The 8,244-nt window shown below is 47.9% G+C and overlaps 1 protein-coding gene across 1 annotated transcript in view; it reads left to right on the forward strand.

Moving 5' to 3' along the window:
* The window catches only part of SHANK2 (SH3 and multiple ankyrin repeat domains 2), a 463,461-nt gene that overhangs the window by 19,767 nt on the left and 435,450 nt on the right, over positions 1–8,244 (forward strand). The window contains exon 2 of the mRNA XM_029957270.1: positions 5,073–5,173. The gene's annotated coding sequence lies outside the window, so the exon portion shown is untranslated. The remainder of the gene's footprint in view (positions 1–5,072; positions 5,174–8,244) is intronic.

The raw sequence follows: 8,244 nt of genomic DNA on the forward strand, positions 1-8,244 counted from the left end.
GCTGTCCAGTTCTCCCAGCACCACCTGCTAAAGAGGCAGTCTTTTTTCCATCGGATACTCTTTCCTGCTTTGTCAAAAATTAATTGGCTGTACATTTGTGGGCCCATGTATTTTAGGATAATACTATCTATTTCTACAAAAAAAATGCTGAGTTTTTGGTTGGAATTGCATTCAACCTGTATGTTGATTTGGGAAGAGTAACATGTTGACTTTGTTGAGTCTTCCAATCCATGAACATGGTATGTCTCTCCACTTCTGCAGATCTATAATTTCTTTCCCCAGTGTTGTGTAGATTTCAGCACACAAGTCTTATACATGTATTGTTAGATTTACACCTCAGTATTTCATTAGTTTTGAGCAATTAGAGACAGAGTCGTATTTTAAATTTTGGTGTCTACAGCTAGCTTATGGGAATTGACTTTTATATGTTGACTTTCTATCTTATTCAACTAACTTATTATTTCCAGGAGGTTTTTCTTTGTAGATTCTTTGGGGTTTTCTACAATTCTGTCATCTGGAAATGGGGACAGTTTTAATTCTTTCTTCTCAATCTGTTTGCTTTTCATTTTCTTTTCTTGCCTTATTGTACTTTATAGAAAGTCTACCACCAAGTTCAGGAAGAGTAATGAGAGCAGACGTCCTTGCCTTGTTCCTGAGCATGGAGGGAAAGCATTTGGTGTTTCTCTGTCTGGAATAATGTCAGTTGGTGGACTTCTGTAGATTGTGCTTTATTAAGTTGAAGAAGTACCCCTCCTATTTTGGGGAGAGTTTTTGTCATAGATGAACATTGAATTTTGTCAAATGTTTTTCTGCATTTATTGACGTGATTCTATGATTTTTCTTCTTTAGCCTGTTAATATGTAGTGTATTATAATACAGACATAATAAAAAAATTGAACCAGCCTTTTGTTCTACAGTAACCTCTAATTGGTCATGGGATATAATTCTTTTTATATGTTGCTGAATTCTGTTTGATAAAATTTTGTTAGGGATTTTTACATTGCTATTCATGAGGGATAGTACCTTATGATTTTCTTTCTCGTACTCTCTTTATATGGTTTTAGTATCAGGGTAATACTTGTTCCATAAAATATATTGGGAATTATTCCTTCCTATTCTATTTTCTGCAAGAGAGTGTGTAGAATTGGTATTAATTTTTCTTTAAACATTCACAGAATTCTCCCGTGAAACCATTTAAAGGTTTATTATTTCTTCTAAAACTGGGAGCTTTAAAATTATGACTCTGAAGTTCTTAATAGTTATAAGGGCTATTCAAATTATCTGTTTCATTTTGGATGAGTTGAGATAGGTTGTATTTCTTGAAGAATTGGTTTATTTTGTCTGCATTGTCAAATTTATGTGTGTAGAGCTGTTTATATAGTCCTTTATTATCTTTTTGATAATACAGACTGCTGCAGGGTCCATAATGATATCTTCCATTTTAGTTGTGGTACATGTAATTTGTGTCTCTGTTTTTTAATTTGTCAGTCTTGCTAATTTTGTCAATTTTATTGACTTTTACAAAGAACTAGCTCATTGTTTTGTGATTTTTCTCTATTTTCCTGTTTTCTGCTTTATTTCCCCCCTACTCTTAAGATTATTATTTCCATCCTTTTGCTTGCTTTGGATTTATTTCCCTCTCCTTTTGCTCACTTCTTGAGATGGGAACGTAGAATTTGATTTTATTCTTTTTTCCTAATGCATAGCTTTAGCTGTGTCTCCCAAAATTTGGGGTATTCTATTCTCTTCTATTTTATTTTACTTGTTTTCATTCAGTTCCATGTATTAAAAACATTTCCTTTGAAACTTTCTTTGATGCACGGCTTGTTTAGAAGTTTGCTGTTTTAGTTTAGAAGTATTTGGAGATTTCTATCACCTTTTAGGTATGGATTTCTAATTTGAATCTATTGGGTCAGAGAACGCCCTATGTATGATTTCACTTTTCAACTTGTTGCAGTTGTTTTGTGGCCCTAGATATGGTCTGTCTTGGTATATATTCCATGAGCACTTGAAAGAGTATATATTCTGTTGTTATTGAATGGCAGGTTCCATGAATATCTTTTAGAATCTGTAGGTTGAGCTCTTCTACATCCTTGCTGACTTTTCTGTCTTGTGAAATTCTGTCAGTTGCTGAGATGGGGGAATTGAAATCTTCAACTGAAATTGCCTCTTTCTCTTTTCAGTTCTATGTTTTTGCTTTACATATTTTTCTCCTTTGCTGTTTGGTGCATATACATTTGAGGTCGCTATTCTCTTTGGTGGATTGACCTTCTGTTAATTACAGTGTTCCTCTCTGGTCGTTTTCTTTGTTCTAAAGTCTACTTCATCTAATGTTAATATAGCTATGTCTACCTTCCTATGGTTAATGTTGGTATATCTTTTTTCATTCTGATTCTGTCACTATTTGAAGTGAATTTTTGTAGACCTCATATAATTGGGTCTTTTAAAATATTTTAAGGTAAAATAAAGTAAAAAGTAGAATAGATATAGAATAAAATAAAATAAAAATCTCTTTAGTCCTTTTGGCCAGCTCTCTGCCATTTAACTGGTATATTTTGACCATTTACCTTCAAATTTTTTTTTAATGTTTTATTTATTTTTGATACAGAGAGAGACAGAGCATGAGAGGGGGAGGGGCAGAGAGAGAGGGAGACACAGAACTGGAAGCAGGCTCCAGGCTCTGAGCGAGCTGTCAGCACAGAGCCCGACGCAGGGCTTGAACCCACGAGTGTGAGATCTGACCTGAGCCGAAGCCGGAGGCTTAACCGACTGAGCCACCCAGGCGCCCCTTGACCATTTACCTTTAATGCAGTTATTGCTATGTTAAGGTTTACATCTACCATTTTGTTGTTTGTTTTATGTTCTGTTTTTCATATCTGTTATATTTCTGCCTTCTTGTGGGCTATTTGAATATTTTTAGACTTCCACTTGGATTTGTCTGTAATTGTTTGTGAGCTTTGCATACCTTTCTATGTGATTACTCTAGACATTATATTTTGTATGTATAACTTTGCCACCATCTACTGTGATACCAGTTGGAATGAAATATACAAATCTTACTTCCTTTTATGTCTCTTTATCCTCCCCCCCTTATAATAGTATAAATGTCTTAAATATTTTCTCTAGATACATTTAGAACCAAATCAGGTTGCATTATAATTTTTGCTTCAATTGTTAAACATAATTTAGAAAACGAGGGGAGAAGGTGAGCCGATTTTATTTACCCATATTTTTGCTTACTGTGTTCTTTTTTCCTTCCCAGTGTTTCATTATTCCTTCTTTTATTGTTGTCTTTCTGTTTAAAGACGTTTCTTTAGCCTTTCTTTTAGGAAAGGTCTACCGATGGAAAATTCTCTTGGTTTCCTTTCATCCAGTAATGTATTGATTTTCTCTTTATTTTTACAGGATATTTTTGCTGGCTATAGAATTCTAGATTCATAGTTGTTTTCACTCATTACTCCACAAATTTTGTGTGTGGCATCCATGATTTCTGATGAGAAATACATTATTTCTCTAGTTGTTTCGCTACTGTAAATAAGGTATCAGTTTTCTCTGTTGCTTTCAAGATTTTTCTTTGTTATTAGTTTTCAGGAGTTTAATTATGATGCCTCTTGGTGTGACTTTGCTTGGGTTTATCCTATTTGGGATTTGTAGTTACATTTTTGAGTAGTTCTCTGGACCTCCCCCTTCTCCTTCTGGGTCTCTGACGAGGTGAGAGGCACAGTGGCCCATGAGGCTCTGATTATTTTTAATTCTTAGTCTGTTTTTTCTCTGCTGTGCAGTTTAGGTAATTTCTGTCGGTCTGTTCTGTCCCCTCCACTCTGCTGTCTGCTCCACCCACTGAGCTGCGTATTTCAGTGACCACATTTTTCAGTCTAACCTTTCTACTGGGTTTTTCTTTATCTCTTTTTCTTTGTTGAGATTTTGTTTTTTTAAATGAAACTTCCAGGGTTTTGGTTTTTTTTTTACCTGTTTCCAGCATGTTCGTAATTGTTTATTCTTATCATGACTGCTTTAAACTCTTTGTCAGATAATTCTAACATTTCTGTTCCCCCAATGTCAGCTGCCATGGATTGTCCTTTTCCCATTTGAGATCTTCCTGGTTCTTGGGGTGACAAGTGATTTTCAGCGGAAATGTGTACGTTTTCATATTATCTGCCGAGATCCTGAGTCTTCATAAACCTGTTTCAGCGGGCCTTCTTTGATGCCACTCTCGTAAGGGGGCAGGGGCTGCTGTCCCCTGGCTGCCAGGGGGAGTCTTGTCAACAGTCGGCCTCTGTGGATCCTCCAGTGGGGAAGCTCCTTGTCATTGCTGGTGGGGTTGGGGGCTCCTGCTTCCTGTGTGGTCCCCCCCAGTACCGTGGTGGGGTGACCTCATTTCCGGTGGTGATGGAGAAAGTCCTCACTCTGCATTAGCTCTTTCTGGACACCAGCCCGGTGGGGTGAGGGAGGGGCGCCTTGTTACCCCGAGTGGGTGTGGAAACCCAGGCTCCCCGTGTGGCCCGCGAGAATGCCATGGAATGAGGGGAGGATTTGTTACCACCGGGGGTTGGGGTGCCTGTTACATCTGCACGGGCTGCAAGACTCGGCTCCCTGCTCAGCCTGTGCGGTGGGTCTGGGTGGTGCCATGGTCTCTGTGGCATCTGGCTGCGGTGGAGGGGTCACTGTGTAACACGTTAGGCTGCCACTCGCCCGGTCCCTTGGCTGCAGAGAACAGTCGTTCGTGGGGGCTTTTTGCCCGCGGCTTCTGTGCGTCTGGGTTTCCGACTTCTTCAGCTGCACGCCTGGGCGGAATGAGGCAAAACCCAACCTAGAGAACGGACCACGCGCCACTCCTCGGGCCCCTCGCCCCTCGCCCGTCTTCCCCCTTCTCGCCCCCTTTCGGAGTCTTGTGTGTGTCTTCTGCACCACTTCCTGGTGTGTCACTTGCACTGTGTGGGAGAGATCGGGAAACGCACACCCGCTCCATCTTTCCCGAAGCAGAAGTGTAGCCCCCGGGCTTTGAGCGCAGAGATTCAGCATTCCGCCTCTTGCCGGCATCTGCCTGACCGTGTCCTGTTCTTGTGTCCCAGCTCTGAGCGTCCCTCCGGTCTCCGCGCCTCGGCCCAGCGGGGCGCAGGCAGTTCCTGTTCTGCGAAGCTTTCCTGTGGGACCCAAGCTGCCGGCACCTCTGGTGAGTTAGAGCGTTTGCTCCCGTCTTCTTCACCTGCGAGCCGGGCGCCACTGCCCTGATGCGGTCGGCTCACGCCTCCGGCACCGCGGCCGCAAGACGCTCCGTTCCTGTGGTCAGGCCCCTAGTTTTGGGTTAGGCTGGGGGGAGGACGACTGGATTGGCCTCGACTCTGAGGAGACAAAGCTGTTTCCTGGTCCCCAGCCGACGTGACCTGGAGGGGACTTAACGAGACCCCGGCTTGAGGGTCCGGCTCTGCCTTTTCCTCTCTGCTCTGCGACATCCCGGCTGCCGGGCCCACGCTGGAGTCCGCCGCTGTGGCTGAGCGCCGGTGGTGGACGCGGAGGTGCTCGGCGTTTCCCTCTCCCACTTGTGCATGGCCACGGGATACCCGTTTGTGCCCGGGGGGCAGGGAGTGATGGGGGGGGCCCATGACCTTGGGTCTGCAGAGTCCAGAATTGCGCCAAACTCCTTGTCTAGAGCCCAGTGCCCGTGTGAGCACCTACTGTGTGCTGTCGCCATTGCTTCATGTGTAACATGCGGTTGGAGAATGGGTGTTTGCCGAGCGCTGCCCTTGACCGGCCTCACAAAGAGAGGGTGCTGCCATCCTCGGGGGCGGATGCGGGCCCCCAGCACACCCCGCTCGCAGCCGCAGGGTACTGAGTGGCTTAGTTCAGCTCAGGCTGAGCACACACTGGGTCCTCTCACACGGCCCCGCTGCGGGGGCCATCACGGAAGCTAGGGAGGTCCAACCCCTTGGAACAATGTTTCTCAAACTTATACATATATTTTTTAATGTTTACTTATTTATTTGAGAGAGAGACAGAGCGCACGGGCAGGGGAGGGGCAGAGAGAGGGGGAGAGAGTGCCAAGCAGGCCTCACGTGGTGAGCCAGGAGCCCGATGCGGGGCTCAGTCCCACAGACCTCTAGGTCACGACCTGAGCTGAAATCCAGAGTTGGTCGCTTACCCGACTGAGCCCCCCAGGAGCCCCTCAAACTTACCATTTTTAGTTATCTGTCCAAGAAGATGTTTTTGATATTTTTTCCCTGATGGTCCACCCCAATGAAATGTTCATACTGTGGAATGCTGTGTATCGCTTCGTGTGTCTTCTGTACCTGCACTTTGTACTTAAAACCATCAAGATCTGTTTCGCCCTCCAGGACCCGGTGAGAACGTGTGTCCTGGGGTGATAAATAACACAGGCGAGGCTGGTGTGTAGGGGCCGCGGTCCCCCCTGGTCCTGCTCGCCATCGGCTTTGGGGGACACCTCCAGCCCCCTTCCTCCTGGTCCTGCCCGAAATCTGTTGGACCCTCCCCGTCCCCTGTCCAGGCCCCTCCCTCCACCTGCTCCGAGCTGCGTCCGTCCCTCCCCCGGTGAAGATGGGATTGTCCTGGCAGGGGGGTGTCCCCCCTCCCCCGGGGGACAGCCCCAGCCCCAGCCCCGGCTGCCCCGGCCGAGTGGGTGGGGCCGGAACCCTCCTTTCCTGATGCCGGATGCTGTTCCCTGTCAGGAGCCACCTGGCTTTGAACCCTGACTGACACAGCACTGCTCATTCCTTGTTGTCACCTTCGGGGGCGTCTGCCCCAGGCCGGCCGGGCGCGTTGGTCATGACAGTGCCGAATGTCCCTGAGCTTCGGGTTGTACCAAATCCCTCTTACTCCTGGGCTGCTTCATGACAGGAGCACCCATGGCCAGCTGGTTGGAGCTCTGGCCTGTCACCATCCTGGGGGTGATCGGGCTGTGGCAGTTTCTCTGGAGATCCTCAGTCGGGGCTGGGCCCCGAGTCCGTTCTTAGGGAACTTCTGTTGGCTCCCAGTTGTGGGGACCACTCGATCTCAGAGCTGCCACCCCTGGAGATGGTGGGCATTGCCAAACAAGGGGAAGGGAGAAAGGAGGAGCGGGTCTGGGCCCCACATGAAGGCTAGGAGTGGATCTACGGTAACAGCCGGCCGCTTGGAGGATACGAGGTGGCTCTTCCCGGGGAGACGAGCCCAAAAAGAGCCTCCCGGAGCCCCTGGGCTGGAGGAAGGGTGGAGGCCCTTGGGGTATGGATGGGGGTGCTTTCCGTCACTGGGGCTCAGCTGTCCTGCGGGCCAGGCGGTGCCGGGGGCCCAGGCTGGGGGCCAGGCCGAGGAGGAATTCTCGGTCAGGCCCAGGTGTATCCGGGCGCCTTTTCCTCCTCTGCCCGTCCTGCGTCCTCACATGCCCCCGTCGGCCCCATTGGAGACACAAAGGGACCCTGCTCCTCAGTGGCCTCCTGGTGTCCTGAGGGCCTCCGTTCATCGCGCGTGGCCCCTCATGCCCCCCACGCCCCGGCATCTCGTGGAGACGTTTGTCACGCAGTACACCTGCGTGCATTCCGCGTTTGACTTTTTGCAGCCTCCTGCTGCCTCTCAGAAAAGAAAGACAAATTACCCTCGATTGGCAATTTAGTTCGTAGCCAGGATGTCACATAATTAGTGGCAGAAGGGTTCCACTTCAGAGTGGCAATTAATTTACTTTCCGATGGGGTTCGAAGGCGTTAAACTATGAATTCAAGGACTGGGTTCGCCTCCAGTGTCGTTGTTACGGCTTCAAAGCGTCCTTCCCGCTGTGGGTGCATCGGGCACCCCTCGTGGTTAGACGGATGGCAGAGAGGGTTTCTGGTGCCCCAGGCGATCGTCCTGGGTGGTGTTGGGACACGGCACACGGACTCGGCAGGCGCGGAGGAATCCTTGCTCCCGCAGCGATGCTCCATAATTGGGCACCTAGCGTGTGGTTCTGAGTCAGGGCTTGGCCCACACGCCCGCCCTGCCCATCGTCTGCTTTTTCTGTTGAGCTTTTGTATTGTGGTAGATTACACGTCACGTAAACATGCCTTGGACACGCGTAAGCGCGCAGCTCAGGGGCGTTAAGTGAATTCACACTGGTGTGCAGCTGTCCGCACCCTCCCTTTCCAGAACTTTCCATCTTCCCGAACAGAAACTGTTACCATGAAACAGGGACCCTGTTCCCTCCCCGACCCCTCCCCCAGCCCCTCCCCAGCCTCCAGGACCTCTCCCCAGCCCCAGCCCCGCTCCTGCCTGTCCCAG

This window comes from Suricata suricatta, chromosome 11 (assembly GCF_006229205.1).
Source record: "Suricata suricatta isolate VVHF042 chromosome 11, meerkat_22Aug2017_6uvM2_HiC, whole genome shotgun sequence".
NCBI classification, from domain to species: domain Eukaryota; kingdom Metazoa; phylum Chordata; class Mammalia; order Carnivora; family Herpestidae; genus Suricata; species Suricata suricatta.